The 22,373-nt window shown below is 34.9% G+C and overlaps 1 protein-coding gene across 1 annotated transcript in view; it reads right to left on the bottom strand.

Annotated features, from left to right (window-relative positions):
- Window positions 1-21,780, bottom strand: part of LOC125240938 (mucin-5AC) — a 77,145-nt gene extending 55,365 nt beyond the window's left edge. The window contains exon 1 of the mRNA XM_048149141.1: window positions 21,443-21,780. The gene's annotated coding sequence lies outside the window, so the exon portion shown is untranslated. The remainder of the gene's footprint in view (window positions 1-21,442) is intronic.
- Window positions 21,781-22,373: the final 593 nt, after the last annotated feature.

The raw sequence follows: 22,373 nt of genomic DNA, 5'->3' as shown, positions 1-22,373 counted from the left end.
TACCACTTTGTCTGAATCTGTGTATTTGACTGTGCCGGTTTTCGAACACATTTTATTTTTATGTTTAACTATGCCTAGTACCTACAAAATTATATATTTGGGAGAGCAGAGTAGGATATTAAGATTCCTTCGCCACAGGGTAGTACACCGTACATTTTTGTTCCCAAACTCTCACAGTAAAACCGCAAAAAATAAACAAATGAACAAGTATTTTTCTTAAACATCTAATCGATATTTTAAATAGATGGTGATGTGGATTGACTATATTTTAGACTTAGCAGTCGCACTGACTCTAATAACCAGTCACCAGTAATATGCATTCGAAGCCCCGAAGGTCCGGCAGCGGTGGTACTCGAATTAGCCAAAACCAAAATGGCTACCGCAACCGGTTTACTCGAATAAAGCATGTCACACACTACTCGGACTGTGTCCGCGAGCACATATCTTTCTATATGGCTTCAAATAAAATTCAGTGAGCTATCACATACAGCACAGATCGTTTAATATTTTATCGAAAGAAGGTGAGGGTTATATCTACGTATACGTATATAATGCGGAAAAATATTTGTAAAATCAGGCATTCCTATTCAGTTAGAAGGATTTAGATTTAGAACGAAAGTTTCGTTGCCGTATCTACGAGTGTGTGATACTTTCAGATAGTTGCGTTTTTAATGTTTTCATGCGCAGATCAAATATTATCGTCTACGTAGTGTGGAAGAGCTTTAAATGCCCGCGCGCGTTAACATATAGGAAGAGTAAATGTCGCTTGATGACCTTCTCTGTAACACGTATACAACCTGTATGAGATACAGAATATTGATACCAGCTTACTCAAAAACCAACTCATCATTTAGGTTGATATAGATTTGTTTAAAATAGAACTGCAATGTGTCGTACCTATATTTAATCTAACTTAAACCTTTCTCAACAATCATTATATCAATAGGTGAAACCCGCATGAAAATCCGGTCAGTAGTTTCTGAGTTTTTCGCAATCATACAAACAAACAGACAGATGCCAGCCTTTGTTTTTAAGGTGTACCTACTTAGTGATGATAGATCTACTACTACCCTACAGCTCCCATGAAAGTAGTATGGCTTGAAAACTGCCATCATGTTCAATCGCCCCTGTATTAAATAAGCTAATTTTAGGCTGACTAACTGGCCCCTTTTCGAGGTATAGTTAGTTGCTGTCGTAACATTGTTAAAGCCAGCCATGCCAGGATAAGCTAAGTGAATCTGTCCCCAGTGAGTTTAAGCTTGTAACTTTTATGGATGGTGTGGGCGTCAACTTCTGGAACGAGCAAATTATTTTGACGTTTAACCAAATACCCAGGAATTTCACGATTTGCCATGATTCCGGTTATAAGAGACGGAAAATGGACAGTTATTAAATATGACTTCGTGATAATAATATTATAATAAAACTATCGGCAAATCTTTTTCGTAGACTCTATACTTTGTATCATCAATCAAAACCTTTAGCTGAGATTATAAAAACGAAACCTGGCTCTTCTGTTTGTGGCAAAAGCTGCTTGAAATACGTACTGCAATAAGGAAGGTAAATGTACCGTCCGGTCCGGTTATTTTCACTTATAGTAACACCTCTCATTCGCTATGTACGCGACTAGTGCTGCCCACATTTTCTAGTTTTTTTTTTAATTAGTTCCAAAGGCTTTCGCCAGTATTAGCGTGTATTTGTGTCAATCGGCTCCAATCACTCGCACCCTGCCTATAACGGATTTATGTAGATATCAAATTAATTATAAAGTTAAACTAGATTAATCTAGCAATATATTACGATATTATTTACATACAAAAAGGTAGTTTCTCGTGTCTGCAATCCGAGCATGTCTCAATTAAAGTTATTTATTTGTATATACAAACTTAGTTATTAACAAACAATATCGCCCATCACTCATTTTACACACACATGCAGATAATATTATGCAACTTATTTGTAATGATTGCATTAGGTAAACAATAAACAAAATAAATACAGATACAGGTTGATTTTGTAAATAATCAATTAATCACTAGCCAAACTTTGCATAGTGAGGAGGTTATAATCAAGGATCGGACAAACGCCCGTCATTTCGAAAATGTAACCCTGTTCCGTACAGCAGAGACTTCCTTATGTTAATAAAAAAATTGTAAGTGTTTTATAAATGTATTGGACCATATAATTTATATCCAGTGACAAATTAGTTAATGATTATTATTACGAAAATTACTTTCGCCAATAAAATAGAATGACCAAATTTTTTTCTAAATTTTCAGGTGTGAGCCTATAACGACGTGAATTTAGGACCCATTTATGCGTTGAAAAAGTCCGTTCACAGTCTACGGACGTCATAGGGGCATATGTAATCGTTGACATTGGTATATTGTTCTCCCAATATGATTGTACCTCGAAGTTAATTTTCTCATGAATTTGTTTCACGGTGATGTAGTCAGGATTCCTATTAAAAATTGCTTGAAATTTTGACATAGCTGTAGATGTAAAACTCCCGGGAATATTTTGTAAAACAGTCCTTATGTCCTTAACAATTTTAAATGCTTTTTTTATGTGTAACTTCGTCCTTTGTAGTTCAAGAATTTTTTGTGGGATGACTTGGAAATATTTTTTTATGTACAGAAAATCTTTTTTTAAACTGGGGATTTTTATTAATTTCTTAATCTTTCGAATTGCGGAAACAATTTTTTCGAAATTCATGAGAAAATTAACTCCGAGGCACAATCATATTGGGAGAACAATATACCAATGTCAACGATTACTTATTTATTTATTTATTTAGTTACAAGAACGGTTTACCAATTACACTTGTACATACATTAACTCCGATAAAACATATAACACATATAAACATAAAAACATCAAACATAACGTAACATAAGTTATACAGTTAACACACATACTTCACGCTGTCTCTTATGCCCCTATGACGTCCGTAGAATGTGAACGGACTTTTTCAACGCATAAATGGGTCCTAAATTCACGTCGTTATAGGCTCACACCTGAAAATTTAGAAAAAAATTTGGTCATTCTATTTTATTGGCGAAAGTAATTTTCGTAATAATAATCATTAGTTTTACCAGTGCAATCAGTCAACGCAGGGCAGCTTGTGGCGAGCTGTTGGGGAACAGCGACCCCACGTACCCGAGTGCTCCTGGGGAGTTCTGTTACCCGTAAGGCGGGTGGGTGGGACAGTACTCTCTACCTCTGGCTTGCCTTGGCTGGCCGTCCAGAGTGGAGTCGTTAGGGCTACATGCCCCAGGGGTGGAAGTGAAAATTTGCATAAGACGCGAGTTGGTGCAGTGGCTTAACAGCCACTGGGCAGAAAGCGGTGTACACCTCTCGACACCCTTGAGTTCTCACACCGGTGTTGCCCTTGAGCCATCTTGGATGTCGCTTTTTGTGGGGGCCCATCTTGTGGGGACGAGTCACCGTCTGCCGGAAATAAAATTGGATACCGTTTTATTAGGCAGGCGTCCGGTTTTTTTTATCCATAGCCCAGTATTTAGTCCATCACTTTCATCAAAATAGACCAGTTCATTTTAGATTCCATTAACTCTCAAATAGTTCTTACACCCTGGCGGGTGTTGCCTCTGCGTGTGTCCCATGATACGGGCAAGGGCAACATCCGCCCGGTGTACCCCTTACATTTCATTAAAGTGTCGAAAGGGCCTCTACGTGTTGGCTTCGGCCCCGCGCACGCCTCCCAAAGGTCCGGAATACCATTGTTCCGTGAAGGGAAAGACATACAAAAAAAAAAATCATTAACTAATTTGTCACTGGATATAAATTATATGGTCCAATAAATTTATAAAACACTTACAATTTTTTTATTAACATAAGGAAGTCTCTGCTGTACGGAACAGGGTTACATTTTCGAAATGACGGTCGTTTGTCCGATCCTTGGTTATAATCATAATGAACAACTTTTATTTGAGACCCATGCTGAAATCGCGAAGCTAAAATTTGCCTATTTCATACATTTTGACGTGATGTCGCTCATTTCTATGGAACAGCCTTCATTTCGCGGTTTTAGCATTGGTCCCGTACCTAATAATAATTTTTTTAAAAAAATTCAGTCGAATTGAGAACCTCCTCCTTTTTTTGAAGTCGGTTAAAAAGTTGTTCATTATGACCTCAAACGTCACTATGCAAAGTTTGGCTATTTATTACATACATTATCATCATGTATACTACTCGTGTATTTCTATAAATGTTAAGACTGAAAGTCAGCACCTAGTACTTAACTAAACAGCAAAACTATATCTTACTTATTTGATATAACCATTTATAACAGCGCTTTTTAAGTAATCATTACGATTTTTAACAAATTCTCATTTCTCGCTATTCAATTCCATTTTCCCCCGAGATCTGCACAAACCTGCCCTTCGTACCTTGTTATCAAACAAAATAGCGAGTAGTTCGATTTAGTCGACCGCTAACTACTCTGTATCAGGAAACTCGTTATTCGTCATCGTTAACTAAGAAAATTGATACGGGAATTGTGAAACTGCCTATTAAATTGGTGGACCGGTTAATAAAATTGGAATCTTGGTGACGATAATATTACTAGGTACGGAAATACCTTCCTACTTATTTGGAAACTTCTGAAAAGTATATATTTTGTTCTAATATGATACTAATCTTTAAAATATCAGCTAGCTGACCTATATTTTATATTTTAGAGCTTGAAAGATTGAACAGAACGGCCCGGCTGTCTCTCAAGACCTTTGCCTCGAAAATGAGTTGTGGTAAAGTTAATAACAAATTTCATTATAAAGATAAACATTAAAAAAATGTTTTTAGTGGGCATTATGAAGATGTTTACAAATAAAATATTCAAATGTAATAAAGTCAGAATTTAATTTTAGAGATTGGTACTAACTTATTTTTAAATTTCATATTTGTCGCATTGCTGCATTTGACTTGTGGTTTCTTTATTTCAAATTGTTACAAATTGAAAGTTATGCGGATTACAGACAATTCTCTCATTTAACGATGTTGAAATGAAATAACAAAAGATAATATAAGATTTGTTTAAGAAAAGGGAGAAATAAAATGCTTTCTAATAGTTATTACTTATATAATGATAACTTTATGAAGGCTATAAAAGTTGAGTACCGCAGTAGCGAAGTAAGGTACGAGACTTTTAGCAATTGAAAACAAACCTGTTAAATGGAAGTTTTACTTTAAAAAAAAATAACAGAGCTCCTATATTCATAAGATTACTGCTCAACAGTTATCATATGAACCTATAGACAAATAGACTTTCTTATCGTTACTCAAATGCAGTTAATTTGGATACCGCTGACAATAATGTAATTGACAGATTTAAGTGCTGGAGTAGAAAAATGATATTATCATGGTCTTGTGGCTTGACTTTGTAGTATTCAAAAGGCTAAAACATTTATTGTAAATAGATTGAATAGTTTCAGCTAAAATAGTAACTTGTACTTACTAGTATTTGTAAAGTCAGGCATTGTACATATGGTCGTCAACTACTTTTAAGTTCCGTGAATACGTCCAGTTCACGAACAAAGAACAGACTAATTATCGTTAAATTATAAAGAACAGTACTATGACTGCTTCAAGACGTCTAAGAAAGTGAAAACAAACACATAGTATAAAACAAAGTATTTTCTTGTTGTCTGTATGTCTGTGTGCCCCTATGTATGCGTAAGTCTTTACAACTTCGCAACGGATTTTGATGTCTTTTTTTAATATTTAGGTAGAGTGATACAAGAAGTGCGGATCTGGGCGGGTCTCTAAGCGACCCCGCACACTATGGCCACTAGTCGCCACCACTAAACGCGACCACCAGTGATTTGGTCAGGCTCAGACGCGGCCACTCAAACGCTCGGTGTGCGCCGATGCTATACAAAATGTATGGAGAAACGCGTCCGCAGCTACTAGTGGCCGCCACTAAGTGGCCAATGTGCGGGGGCTCTAAATAATGAAATGCTTTGTGATAAATAAATTATTGCGATTGTTACTGACAATTACATGGACAAATTACAATGAATACCTTCGCCATGCACTTTTGCAGCTCACTGTACCTAACACTCATTTTGTTAAGCAATTTGATAGATGGCAGTAATAATGGCGCACCACTCGACCCGACATCCTTTACCTTTTTATGGGCTTTAGTAAACACCGATCTGTTCTAATAATTAGCTGGCAGTTGGTTATGAAATAAAATAAAGTTGTTGTACTGCACATTAGTGTAACTTTGGTCAGACTGACCACTGCGTCAACTAGTTCACCTCTCCGTCGCGACTTTCGTTTTAGCCGGCGGCCTCGACACGCCACGCCTAGTCCACGCTCGCATACCGCCACAAACTTGTTCTATTAGATATTAATAAAATAACTTTATGACTCATAAACAGTACAATACGAGTACGAATGGATTCTGTGCAAGATTTGTCTAGTAAACACATTGCTTTATTCCAAAGATGTTATGTCAAAAAATAGTTATCTCCTCAATTAATATCAACTAGGGTACTTGAAAGCTACATGTGGTTGTGATATTCTCTAAAAAAATATCTACCCAGTACCTACTGTAACCTAAGTATCACTCTATCAAGATATACACTACGAGTTAGCTATTTCTGGATACGAGTCGCTGAAGTCCCTAATAAGGCTTCTATTTCGCTATTTTAAATTTGGCAAGACTTGTCTAATATTCCTATCTCTGAGCCTACTGAACTTCAATATTTATTGTTTCACCGTGGTTTTACCAATTTCGACACGTAATATAACATTTTCACTTCATATATTATTGACCACAGGAATGCTGGTTTAAATCTGTCGGCTCACATCTTCCCACGGTGTACAGATAAGTGTATAATATATATCGCATCAAGCATAATGCAGTGCCATCAATACACGTAACCGCAACTCTGACAGCACTTAGTGTCTAATTACTCTACCAATTTGGGTGCCGGTGCCGCTGAGAACTGCACAACTTAGAAGTTGAATCGTTGTTGATTGACTTTGTATTAGTAACTTATTTGTCTAATAATATTCTTATTTTAACTGTGGTCGCGTTCACGTGATGAAACTTTAGTTAATAAAAGGCTACTTATTTTTCTTTTTGACGGGTCTTAAGTCTCCTTATTTTATTAGACCCTTTATGTTATGTTAATATAATACGCAGAGTATTAAATTTATCGCAAAGACATATGTGCTGTGCTATACAAATTTAAAACTGCAATATGAAATATGACATAAAAATTAATATTGAAAAACACGAAATGTAGCCGCCGCGAGAACTCATCTCACGCCTGATGAAGAATCATCAATCTGATTCGAAACATATCGCCAATAAAGAAATAATAAACGTGAATATTTTGGTATAACCGTGCTTTTCAATATTTAACTAGGTACCTACGTTATAATTAAGTCAGTGAATTTTTATTTATTATAATTTAAATAAAAATAATGTAAAAATTGTATATTTTAATTGATTTTGCTTAGTGGTGATGAAGCGATTCAAAAAACTGAGCCGATGTGATAGCACAAAGTAATCCACGTACCCTTCAGACCCTTTTGCATACGCGTCAATCGAAATACCGCACACACATAAAGCAGCTACGGGGGCTGGCAAGTACTTCGCCAACTCCCGCAATAAACGGCGACCAAAACAAAGTGTAACGTTTCGGCAGAATACACATTCCGTAAACATATCCAAGAGGGTCGGGGATGGTCGGCGAAAACTTTACGCGTCCTACTCTTTGTCAGGGCACGACATTTACGTACGCGGCTTGTTGTATTGTCTTCATCATTGGTATATCTAGGTGGACAGTATTGTTTTAAGTTGGACCTTGTACTATTATATATTCTGTGGTTGGACCTAGGTAGGTACGCTTATTAATATAATTTGGATTTGTTGTTATTTCAACGTACAATTACGGGCGTTGTTTATCCTGTTAATTTATTTAGAGTTAAATCAATAGTTGTGAAAACAATAACAGAATAATCTCATCAACAAATAATCACGTCACGTCAGAGACAGCATTAGTTTTCAAATAAATAACTACATTAATTGGAAACAGAGCAGAACAGAAAATAAAAAACTTTCTTTAATCAATTATACGAGTATTTCATTTGATACTATAATTTTACTATACAGCATTTAACTACATGTATGTATAAAGTAGAAAATGGAAACTATGTACTAGTCATCAGCACCTTTTAGGTACTAGAAGAAAGAAAACCACCACTGCGGCCGTAAAACGAGGTTGAAGGTTCCAACGATTACTCGGAGGTCGGGTTTGGATCGGCTGGGTGGGATGGGATTTCGACAATGGCTCGACCGTAGTTACACTATTACTGTAGTAGTTATATAGCTACTCTTTGTACCGTAGGGAAAAAAGTAAAATTATCTGCAGCTCTTTCATGGTCACATTTTTGTCATCTGTTTGCAAATACAATACACATTTGTTAGAGACTAACAGGATCATAAATAAATACTAAATGGTCTGCCATATTGGCCCTACAGGTTTGAAATAGGGTAAGGTGGTTGACAGCGGGTCGCTGGTGCACAATAGGTCACGCACACTACGACGAATCTAAATACACTATTATTAGTTTATTACGCGCCTTGGATACCTCTGGCCAACACGTACCTACTAGCTCAGTGCCCACGGGACCGCGCGAACAGAACGTTGTGTGCAGGTGTGAACGTGATATCACTCCGCGGGTAGCATATTTACGTAAGTTGGATATTATCGTATAATTTCGAATTATGTGCCATTGAATGTCTTGTTATCGTTTTTATTACTAACTTGATTAAAAAGCTATTGTGTGTTTTAACATTTTCCGCTATAAATATTTTTTTTGTATTTGTTTTTAATTATTTAATTTTTTTCGCGTGTGGGTTGACACTGGGTCATCTGGGTCAAGTACACAGTGGGTCAGATTTAGTACACATTGCTATGTTACAGACTGCTGCGAAAAAGGGTCACCTGTAGAAAAGAAGGCGGAATACCAAACGAACGAGTGGAAAAAACATAGGCTGCCATTAAACAATCTTGGAAGACTATTTTTATGTGGCTCTTACTTATGTTGTATGGTCAAAATGTTCATTTCAGAAATATTGATCCCATAAAAGCATTTTGAGTAGTTAATTATTTATATACGCATAATAATTATTGTTCTAATTTTCTTACATTATAAAGTTTAAGTTAGATAACAAGAAATATTTATTTTTGTTTTATTTTATGGCTATTTACTAAGCTTCTAAGGCAGTAAAGTTGAAATTCTTAGAAATTGGATCTTTTAGTTAGATGATCAGTACACCTATGTTACTAGGTTTTGATATTTAGTATTGACTATTTTAATAAAAAATAATACATGTTCTGTTTCATTCTTTTTCCCCTTATCTTTCTGATATGATTCTCTTTGGTCCACTGTAAACCACTGGTATATCCATTGTTCACACCCCCTGTTGCACAGTGGATCAAATTCCATTTTTTTTTAAAAGCGTTAGTGACCATACATGTCTCATAATATAGCTTTTAAACCACAACACAATAAATCTTAAATAAATGATGTATATAAGAGTCGAAACAAAATGTAAATATGTCAAACCATTCCTGAGATATGGCCTCTGAAAAATGGAGTGATCCACTGTCAACCATCTTACCCTAAGCAAAACGACTTCATAGCAAAGTTATGAATACAAGTAGCTCGAGAGAAATCAATGAAGCCACGGGTTATTTAAATGCAGCGTCTGAGGCCGAAATAGGTCGAGAAGAGTTAGTTATTTCAATTTCTTTAGCAGAGCACGCAGGTTATGAACGTGAACACTCACACGACACAACGTTAAGTAATTGCTATTAGTTATGTTTGGTTGTAAATAACTCGTGTATCTTGATTAGGTATAATTTATTTCACCACTCACCTCTTGTTGTCTGTTTTAGAAGTCGACTGTGGGATATGGGCTCAATTTGGTGTGGGTCATGAGCTAGCAATCTGCAATGTATCACGATTTCATTTTTTTTTTCAACCTCTTAAGTGCTAAAAGTGCATGAAACTTGAGCAATTTATGTGTTCTGCCAACCCGTTTTAGAAACAGAGGCGTGAGTTATTGAATTTAGAAATATATTTATAAATAACTTGCGTACAAATCTTAGAAAATAAGATCTTGAACTCTTTTGCTATCTTTCTATACTCTCTCTTAAATCTCATACACTTTGCAGAACGCCACATTAACGTCATATTCTCCTTGAATGTTCGTTAGGTTAGACAGAAAACCCGCCTCTCAAACAACGCGATAGATTGGAATTTTAATCTGCGAAGGCATTGGCGTGGCAGAGCGGAGCGCACCAATACGCGCCGTTGCACACAAATCAGAATCACACCGGTCGCGGCCTCGCAATTATTAGAATGAGTTTATTAAATCTAATGATTTTAATATCTGGGCGATCGAGCTTAGCTCGATTCCGTTTTATTGTATGATGTCTTTAGATAAAAAAAACTCTTATAAATACAAAAAAAAAACTTTATTTCTGGCCGGGATTCGAAACCCTGAGACCTGCGATGTGCTTGCGAATATTAGACCGACCACTAACGATATGAGCTACGCCCGTAAATTATCGATTTTGCGTTTACTAACGCGGAAGAAAAACGCATGAAAACTCGAAAATTCGCTTTTTCCGGGATCTAAGGCTAAGTTAGATCGATTTATCACCCCCGAAAACCCCACATAAAAAAATCAAGCGAAATCGTTAGAGCGGTTTCCGAGATCGTCGGTATATATATATAAATAAATATACAAGAATTGCTCGTTTAGATGTATACGATATGGGGATTTTCTTGTTTTGCCATAAGAGTTAAACTTAGGTTACTATACCTACTTTCTACATACACCAAAGTTTAAGTTTATTGGTGACGCCATCTTATCTTACATCGAAAACAAAGGATACAACTATGTTGAGGATAACAGCAACGTAAAAACATTCGAGTACCTATGTCAGCGTCCTGGCTGCTGTGAATGGAGGCAAATAGTACATAAGCTACGATGTTTTACTGAGAAGGGAGGAATGGCTCGACCGATCATGTATTCATTCAAAGTCATTTATTTGAATATTTTCAACCCATTTAAAGTTAGACCAGGGTGGATGATTATTGATTTGGAGCATTCATATCTAAAATACCTATAAGTATTTAGTTTTTTGTTGTTAAATACCTAATCAAGGAGAAGTCAACCACAGTCCCCACAGCATTATTAGTTTCAAGCAAGTTTCAAGTAAAATCAGATTAGCGGAGAAATTTAAATGAATACAGCAAAGAGATTTTTTTTATGAAAATCGTTGTAACAATTTATTAGGTACTTTTTTTACAATAATCAAGTCTGTGATCAATTAAAGATGAAGATTTCCTGAAATGTCTATGATTAATGCGTGCGGAACGCAATTTTTGTATAATCATAATAATATCTCGTTATTCGAACGTGGATATTACTGAATACTGATATCAGTTTTACTCCAAATCTACGGAAGGAAATTTTTCAGCCGCAAGTTGTAAAAATCGTCATAGCCTTGTGGCCCGCTAATTAGAATACCTGTATAGTACTGATAGTATGACAAATTAATAGTTATTGTGGAAGGTTTATTTTCACCACATATTAGAACTATTTTTATTTACCTATAGTTACTAGTCACAGTAGTCACACCTATTGGACAAATACCAGTCAGTAGTTCACTCAATAATACGCAAATTTCCCTGCGTGTGTATAACACCTTCTTAAAGTCAGGGTTAACGTAGTGGATTGGAAGAGCGGAGACCTTTGTAAGCCGATTCGTCATGGGCGACATTGTACCGCGCTCAAGAGGAAATGGCCGACAATGACGAGCAAGTTCCGGGTCGGACCCGCTGACTTCTTTCTAATTATTTTCCGCAAAATTTCTAGCACGCCCCTTTTTAGGGTATCGAAGTCAGAATCTCAAAAACGGAACCTTATAGTTTTGTCATGTTTGACTCTCCTTCCCTCCATTTTTCTGTCCATCCGCCTACCAGTCCGTTCGTATATATAAGTTATTTTATTGTGATATATGGCTACAAACTTAACGTAGGTATAAACATCTTTGCAAATTTTAATTAAACATTCCTATTTAGTTTGTAGATTCTTGGCGATTCGTAGAAAACACCACATTTTAAAAATGCTCGTAACAACAAAGCGGCGTTTTCAGGCTCATTTCTTCCCCTACAGATATTATCTTTTACCATAATATTAAAAATGTGATTGCAGCTCAAGCACGACAGCCGGCGGGCGCGCGCAAAATTTGCCTCACTTGCTTTTTATATTTTTCTCTTACTTGGAGGTTTATTTAATTTACGGCTATTGTGAGACTCTTCTTTATTCATGATTCAGCCTCTTTAGTCAGATATGAAATATAAAATCTTAATTATCGTCTCCTTAATCAACGATATTTACAGTATAAATACTATTTGACCAACCTCCTTTTAAAATTACCACTTTTAATAAAATTAACTAGCTACAGCAAAACTCATGCTGATCCATTAGTCTTATACGTATGTATATATTGTATAAGGTTAAGGTTACATGACTATGTACTTATTTCGTAACTTGTCCTTCCGTTCCGTTCCTCGGAGCACACAACTCCCTAAGAGCCTGCTGTTGAATGCGCCTGTATTTCAATTTAAAATTCTATATACACTCTTGTTTCGAAAAATCAGCATAAGAATTTCAATAACGTCTCGGTTCTTCTTTGCCGATGTAGTAGACGCAAAGGAGTAAAAAGATTTCTCATATATCGAGAAAGTGCTCATATATACTGGTCTCGAACGGCGTAACTTCGTAAAACTTTGGTCTCACAAACGTCTTTTGCTTATCGGGGCATAGTTTTATATCAGTGGCTCTGGTGTAAATTGAATTCTAATTTGCGTGAAGTACGGTGGCTTCACGACGATTTTGTTGTTTACAAAGACTTATAAATACAAATTTTATTTTCAGTAAAAATTTGTCAGGTGTATAAATAAAGTTGTACTTTTTTAAATGAAATAGGCTTACAGCTTTTAATCGAATTGTATATCAAAAAGAATATTGAAACTCTGCTCTGTTCGGTAAGCTTTCATCTATTATTTTCTTCATATATATATTTCATATATCTTTCATATATATTTACTTCTTTACCAACTTTTATAAGTTACTTGAAAATTTTGTGGTAATCCCTTACTTCTTTATATTAAACGTTTGATAACGACGTCTTTTCTTGTCAACGTATCTACTTACATTTTTCTTTAACAACATTAATAAATATTACTTACGGGTAATATAATTCGTATGTATTCTCTAAATACCTAGTAAAATTGCGTATAAATATTTTAAAAGTAAATATATTAAATTGGCCTTGGTCGATCGCTACATGCTTTGTACTTGTTTCACAAATTTACTATTAGAAGTATACATGCCTGTTGCATGCAATTGCTTTGCTATTACAAATTTAACGTTCAAGAATGTTATTAACATCTCTAGTGTAATGTCGCCATCACGTCGCGCTCACAAACATCGGAACACCCCCCTATCACCAAGGTGTTCCGATATTTGTGAGCACCTTGCCCGCCACGACCACGATACATATGGCTGTACTCGGATCCCGCCGAGCTGCGGTGGGCCGCCGGCGCGACGCGGTTCATTCCGAATAGGTCACATTCCGCTCTCTTCGACGGGCCGTGCCGCTGCCGGTGCCGACTGCGTTAGCACGGCAATTGCATCTTGTTTGAAAAAAATACCGGAAAATTCTTAGGCCGATATTAGACTATCATAGAAATATGATCATAGACAACATGTCCTTTTTTCACGTTGAAGAAAAAGGGAGGCATACAGACCTATGATCAATGATATATGACAATGTAGAGGTAATATGAATGGGCCATACTTAAAGCAAAACAACGTTTTTAAAGTAGGGTTTTATGCACAGGAACAAGTTTTGGGAATCGTGAATCAGAAATCTCAGAGATCGCAATAATTACTGTGCAAGACCAACTTACCCTATTTTTTTCGCGAGCAATTAAAATTAGCCATTATAGTGTCATATTGTTATTAAACTTCATGTTTACAAAAAAAAAGAATAAGGTAATTTCCAGAGTTATATTTATAGTTATAGTCATTCAACGAATGAACAATCGCTGTAGTCAATCCATATTGTAAAAATGAATTGTATCGATACTGATACTGCTCCAAACAGCCAGCGCGCAGGTGGACTCTTACGAAACACACGCGACTCACAATAAGGTAGCATTTTTAAACGATTGCAAAATTTTTTTGGCCTTGGAGCCCAGCAGTGAAAGTGAACGAACGAGTTAGAAAGTGTTTGTTCGCTAACTATTGATATTTACATTAGAAAACTGTTAAACATAGGCTACTTTCTCACATTCGGATTCCCCGCATCACTGGCTAAGTTTTTTTCTCGGTAGTCATCTTGAATTGCTCTATTATAAGAATAGTAATCATGATTAATTTGCCGCAGCAGCGAAATTTAAACACTGTTTTTTCTCGTATTTAAATGGCTTCTAATATCTATTGTAGGTGTAACCAAAAATGTTTCTCTCTCGCATTTATGGACATTTGGTATCGTAATTTAAAAAGAAGCTGTTACCTAAAAATTAATAGTTTTAATGTATGAATTCGTTTAATAATGTTTCAATAAGTGTTTGTGGTAGATTAGTAAAGTAAGAAATGTCTCAGGTCATTTGTAATACGCCGAGGCGGAGCCGAGGTCAAGGAACATGTGACCAGAGACTTTCTTATTTATATTGGCCAAGGTGTGTAGTGTAAATATACAATTTTTTTATTCGAAGCGGTAACTTCGTTTAGCGCAGCGGCTGAAATTTTAGGCTTTCCAGCCAAAGGACAGAAAATAAATAATAATGAGCAAAAATCAATAAAACACAGTTTGTTCCTAATTATTCGTCGCAAAAAATATAAAAATGCTGTTAAAATATTTTGATGGATGTATTCCGAGTGCTGCCACCACGGAAAACAAAAGAAAAATCTTTAACTAAGCGCTTGGTGCCAACTGGTTGTAAAAAGGAAGTGTACTGGGGAAAAACTGCTTTTGATTTTTCTGCTTCCCTTTTTGCGGCTTGACACGTAATGACGTTATAACGTTCAGAAAAATAGCGGAGTAAAATAGCAGGGTTTTGCTGTCGTTAGTTGTTATAGATATGGTTCTGTAAGAACGTAATAAATATTTAACGGTATTTAAATCTTGAAACAAGCAATTCTAGGAGATATGTATAATTGTATAAACATATTTATATGTATCTAGCCGACCTTTTTACTTTTTATAAAGTGTTCCTAGCAAAGATCAGTCTAATATTTATTACCTTACTTTAAATTATCAAAAGTTTGTTCAAAAGTATTGTAAAGAGGTACGTAATATCGAATGTCCGTTCGTCTTTTAAGAAATCGAAATGTAAACTTTGAATTTAAATGATTACCTTTGCAGAGAGGTGAGTAATGTACTTCTTTACCGTAAGTGATAACTTTATATTCTTATGCGTATTGTTGCCCGTTTGCAAGAAAAAGATAACATAATACTCCAGACAAAAAGTACGGAGTCTTTGACCCTTGGCAAGACATCTTGGACTTGAGCCAAAATCATTGCGCAAGGCCTCGAAATGAGGGAAATATAAAAAAAGTTTTTATTATATGTTTAAATTCCACGCAAACGCACTTTTATGTACACAATGAAATCAGCTATAGTTGGGAGAAAATAATTATACTAATATGTAATATGTTTTACTTAATATTATTTTATGCAAATAAACAAAGTAAACTAAGCACTTATAGGAAAGGAAACCTTAATTAAGCCGTGAACCCAATCAGTCAATTGAAAAACAAAATTATCCTGGCAACATCAAGTTTTATGAAATCAAGGAATTGCAGAAGAAAGTTCGTTGAGTGTTCCCCGCCGCGTTTAGGATTTATTATCTAATCCAAATTATTTTATTCCTGTGTTCAAATTCATTTCAAACACTTTAGAAACTATTTAATTTTAAATTTTAAATGGATTTCATAGTCATAGTTGTATTTGTTTTGTGATTGTTAACTCTAAGAATACGACTGAAGGACTTGTATTGAATAAATAAAAACATGGTCATGAAATAAAGGCCGTAGCAGGATAAGGGAACAAAAAATGCCCTTTATGATTAGGAGCTGGTTTTTTTTCTATAGTTACTTACACTTAGTAGTACGATTGTGCAAAGTTTTGTTGAAAAATTCCCAGTGGTTCAGCTAGCAGAAAAAAAAACCAAATTCATGAAATATGACTCTTCTCTAAAAATATTTAACTTTATCATACAATCATTTTTTCATTTTGGTTAACTAAATAGTATTTATAACCTGGAAGAAAATTGAGTTTCCAACTATAATATTTCTGCAAAAAGTAAGTAAGTCAACATTAAAAAAAATTGTTTTAGTTTCTAGTAAATGTATGGGGAAAGTTTTCTTCAATTTGTATATTTTTAGTACATTACCGTAAGTGGTATGTAAAAATAAAAAAATATTTTTTTCATATAAATTGTATAGGAAAAGTTTTTCTCGATTCGTGGATTTTGTAGCCATTTTTTTTTTGGTTCCATTCAAACTTTTGATCCTTGAGAGGAATGGGATCAATTGGCATCAAAAAAAAGTTTTTGAAAAATGACTTTTTTTCTCACGCCCTGTACCTATGTTATTTCCAAAATCTGTAAACGCCAATCTTCATCAATTTAAACAGATGGAATGTCTCCTTAGACCGTTTTCGCGTAGCAGCACGGGATCTGGTAGTTGCCCTCACTGACCCGCTATCAAAATATAGCCTGTATATCTTTGTAAAGCCAATATTGTCGAAAATTTGTTTTATTTTTACACATTCGACCAGGAAATAAATTTTTAAGTTATTTGACGGTGTTAGAACGGTATAACAATAAAATGTAACAAAATCTAACCAACATTATTTTTTAATTTTGACACTGTTGCTTTTCGATTTTAACTGTCAAACTTATATGACTGACAGATCATTAAATAAGGTTTTTTTAGAAGTATCACTTAGAGTGGTCGCTCCTTCAGAAACTAAAAAAACATAATTTTGAAATGTTGACTTCGTACTTTTTGCAGAAATATTTAATTGTAGTTGGAGACTCAATATTCTTCCAGGTTATAAGTACTATTTAGTTAACCAAAATGAAAAAATAGATTGTATGATAGAGTTAAATAATTTTAGAGAAAAGTCATATTTCATGAATTTGTTTTTTTTTCTGCCGGACCACCACGGAACCACTGGGAATTTTTCAACAAAAGTTTGCACAATCGTACTACCTACTAAGTGTAAGTAACTATAGAAAAAAAAAACAACTTCTAATCACTAAAGGGAATTTTTTCTTCCCTTATCCTGCTACGGCCTTTAAAAAAGAAATCTAGGAGCTACAAGGATCCGAAGTCAAACTGGAATCTTATATTTAACGACACACTTCCAAGAGATAAATACATTCTCGACTATCTGATTAAAAAAATAACTGTTACAGACTACGCAATGTGTATTTTAATTATAATAATTATGTATTAATTACATTCAATGCGCATCTAAAGCACTTGGACTGTATTCATTGAAAGTGGCTCACACAGCAACGGAACAGTAACCTGGAACGTGACCAGAAATATTATGGCAAGACGACATATTCCATTGCGGCATATCCATTCGCCGTCTAATTGGTTCCAACGGGTCCCGGCATAGGTATATGAATAGAAAGTATCTATAGCCGAATCGCTGCTTGCCTTAATAAAGTCCTAAACTGAGCGTACGAGTATCATAAAGCGTATTTAGCTCGTTTTTAGAATAGGTCAGTTGTGTTGTTGTTTTTATGTTTAATTTTATTTTGTTATCAGAGATATGTTCTTATTGTAATATGTATGTATTGTAATGTATATTTTTAATGCGGACTTAAAACTTCTCAAATAAGTAAGTCAATGATTTCATACATTTCATTCATTCATTCATTCATAAAATTTTGCGTTCAGTAAGTTCGATAAATTAATTGTAAGTGTATTTTCTTGTAATATAGGTATTGCTTATTATATGAAACATTTAAGTCATTAATGGACTAGTCTAAAGTCGCCGTCAATAGAACTTGTGAAAAATGTAAACAAATCTTGTAGTCAAAATGTCTTTAATTTTCATTCTAACTCATCAGATACTGGCTAAATCCATGTGTTATTTAATCAATTCATATCACATTATGATCCTCAACCTTTAAAGTAATAAAATTGTGATAGAATATTGATATTTTATAGAATGGTTTGTTAACATTGTTGACAATTTCTATTGACGACGATTTTACCTATATAACCGTTAAATATCCCCCCCCCCCCGCCTAATTACTTTTATTTCATCGCGTAATAAAACAATGACCATATCTACAGTTCATTGAGATACGTGTTTAGTTATAAATTAATAAATTTAGACACAAATTATAGACTGCAGTTTTCTCGAATAGAAATAATATACAGATTACCTATCCAGAAAAGCACAATTTCGAGTCCCCGCACCGCAAAACAGCCGTATTAATCTTAAGAAAACTGAGTCTGTTGTTTACCATATTCTTGCACAAGAAATTGCAAATTCAAACATGATTTTAAGCATTGTATCGCGTTCCTGAACTATGAATAGGTAATAGAGACAGCGACGAAGCTAGTTTCGCAGTTAATTCGGCAACAACCGGCTGAGGCTCATAATGTTGACGCCATCCATACAACCGTACGGGCCCGTGAATGCCTTTTACGTAATGGAAACCCAACAGTCAGCCTAATTTGGCGTACCGGCTGCAGAACATTTCACGTTTCATTTCATACTAACTAGTGATGACAGTGTTTTAGTTATAAGTTTGCGTATTGTCTCGTCCCTTTTGATGGAAAGCTTCTAGCCAGCCTAGTGCGTGTGACGGTCGCGTCTCAAAGGTTCCGTAAATCATGAAAATGTTTATCGTATAATATATTATAAGTTACGAGTGATGTAAACATTTTTTTCTGTAATCTGGAAAAAAATTTGTCATCCAAAATATTAAAAGGAAAATTTGTCAAATGTGTTATTTTTGTAACGAATATTTAACCAACAAATACACGATGTAGTTCATTGCGGATTTAATAAAAGCCAATGAACACTTTTATATACGCCTACTTGACCTCCTTGTACCGTCAGTTGATAATGGCAGCCAAAAAAGTAGCCTCAAAAGACTTCTAACAATGTTTATTGCAACACACTTTTGTTACCGTTTCGAAATATTATATCTATTATAAGCTGCATTCATCTGAACTAGTTGTTGACGTTGTCCTTTTCTTAACTATTTAATGTATATATATGATTGAAATATGTACGTGATTGATTGAAAAATCTATGTAATTGATTTGATATTTTGTTTACAGGCATTTTCTTTAACCGTATCTCAACGACTCAGTTCGTAAGTTTAATATCGACATGCCTATGCCAATTATTATTATGACACGAGAAAAAACCTTCAATGAGTAATGTAGGCAGTCACGCACTTATACGACAAGGCAGCCGGATGTAGAAAACCAATTACAATGAACACGGAAAAAAAATGCTTTTCAATACGGTCTCAACTTAATACTGCATGTGATCAAAAAAATCCAAAATAGCATAGGTAGGGTACAGTTGCCTTTGATAATTAGATAATTTGTAAAAAAAATTTGCACCGTAGAGTACAACGTAGTCATACGATAGTACTCTTTATTATACTGTGCCGTAGTAGAGAGTAGAGACAGATTATGTTGGCATGGCAACAACTTTCATAGCATAAGACTTCGGAAGTGTTATTAAAACTTCAAATAACGATAGAGATGACGTTTGCTTAACATTTGCCCGTGTTCTATCAAAATTTCTGCCAAATTAGATCGGTCAGACTCCACTCACAGGACCACATTATTGAGGTTACCGCTTTTATCCTAGTTATTAAAAGTGTGACTTAGGTACGATTTTGTTCATATTGGGACTATTATGCCTTTATCTTTTTAAATTTAAATTCCTTTATCAAACAAGAGCTTTTTCAAGAATATTAACTTTGTGTTTGTAAGAACTAAAACGGCTAATATGTAAATACAGTAAAACAATATTAATAGGTAGACTTAAAATATCAAACGTTATGACATCTATCATGAAGAATAGGTACCACGGAACAAAAATTGTCACAATTAAATCAATGACAAATTGTATCAGACTCTGAAATAAAATTAATTCACAATAACATGGGGGCGTGTCGCGCACACCGAAGTTTGCAAAGTGGGGGCATCTTTCTCTTTTACTCTAATTAAGGCATAATTTGAGTGACAGAGAAATATTCCCACAATTCGTGAACTTCGAAGTCCGTGGTAAGCCTTCAGCAGGGCTAGCACTGAGGGGTGCTAGGGTGCCACAGTATCTCGTGCGGAAGATAGAACACCCGATTATCCTAACTGGGTTATATTTCGGACCTAGGGGTAAATAGTCTATCTCGAGGGCGCGACAATATCTCGCCCTCCTAAGGCCTAGATTTAGTCCTATAGACCTAGACCACTACAACAAATAACATAAAAAACCAGTAAGATAAATAATCGCTTGGCGAGCACATCGATTAGAGAATATAAATCATCAGTTTGAAGTTATTTAGAATCTCTAAAAGTATTAGAAATATAAATTAAGTGAGTAGTATTCGCATGGCAGGCAGGTAAATACAAAAAATCAGTAACGTTTTATATATGTAATAGGTACCTTACCTACCTACTCTTCAAAAAGAGATACCTATATAATTACTTACTGATACTATATATATTATATGTACCTATAACGTGTTGGTGGTATATAGCCTATAGAAGTACATCATATATTTGAGTACTTAGATAATTAATGAATTAATTAGCCTTTGAACTTTATAGACGAAGGCTTGATTTTTTATTATTAACAAAGTCTGGTTAAAAACAACAATTAACAATAGAACAATTAAACTCGTTTGTTTTTATTTTTAAACTTAGCTACTAATATTATTTATATTAGGAAAGGGGTCCCTTTTTCACCCACAGAGTATGAAGGTATGTGGTAAATAATATTGGCTGGAAAAGTCCGCACCACTTCACGGCGTCGATGAAAGTGCGTCGCTGCGAAGGTTGTTTTTATAACTTTAAGTACGCACTACAAACAACCAAACTAAAAGTTGGTTGGGCTTCTTAGTGCATCATTAATATATTTATAGGTAGGTAACAATATAAATATAAAACAATTTTATATTTAAAAACACTATCAAATAAATACTTTAAAATATCATTGTTCTTCGACTCAATAGCATTTAAAGCTTCGATTCAATAATACACAAGAATAGAATGATGACGATAACAATTATTTACAACTTAGCTATCTAAAATAATACTTACCAATTAATGCGAGACAATCCAAAAAAAAATTAGAACAAAAACACACAAAAATCCAGTTCACAACACAAGTTCGGGGTCAAATAAATAATAATATTAAATCACCAATAAGTGAAGTGAAATAATAAGATTTAAACAAAACGCCAACGGGCAGCGTCCACTCGGCAGTTGGGAAGTGTTCTGGAGTCAGGACAACAGTTCGGCTCTTCAGTGGCGGTTACTGAGCTTTCATAATCGATGTCGAATGTTGTAATATTTACGTAATTTTTTTCAGCTTGTCAGATGTTCGACGCGATGTAGTCTCACACGGGTAGAGTGAACCGCCTCTGTCGAACGCACGGGCCGCACTGCTTGCTCGTACGTAACGGCAAAAGGTCGTCCGTTCCCCACAATCTCTTTCCGCGCAAGCCTTACCGAGTTAGAGCAAGATACAAAATTAAGAGCTTTAATAAACCATGGAAAAGAAGAAGACAACGATAGCGTAGAGTCACAGGAAAGCCCAAATTCGAGTCTTGATACTTCTAACATAAGACATAAGAATTTGCTTTACCTTATTGAATGATTTACTCATATAAGCATTGTACCTGTGAAATAGAACTAAGAGTATTAAATGTCATAGAAAATACAAATTAGATATATAGTTTATACTATATATTATGTATGGTATCATATACTGGCTCCATGATAAATTGAGATGCCAGCACAAAGTCGCTTACTACTCGCTAAGTCTCGACAACTACGACTTTTCGTTCAACAACTTATAACTAACTAAACATAATAATAGACATAAAAAAATTAAAAGGTGAAACCTTTATTGTTTTGGGTGTAACTTTTCTTATTTATTTTTATTATTACAGTACATCCACATCATATTTATACAGAGTGGGGCCTGTAACAAAGGCGAAGAATTAAACTCTAGGCTATTCTCCTTATA

This window comes from Leguminivora glycinivorella, chromosome Z (genome assembly GCF_023078275.1).
Source record: "Leguminivora glycinivorella isolate SPB_JAAS2020 chromosome Z, LegGlyc_1.1, whole genome shotgun sequence".
In the NCBI taxonomy this organism is placed as follows: Eukaryota; Metazoa; Arthropoda; class Insecta; order Lepidoptera; family Tortricidae; genus Leguminivora; species Leguminivora glycinivorella.
Note: the sequence above shows the minus strand (reverse complement) of the source record. Positions and strands in the feature narration are given on the sequence as shown.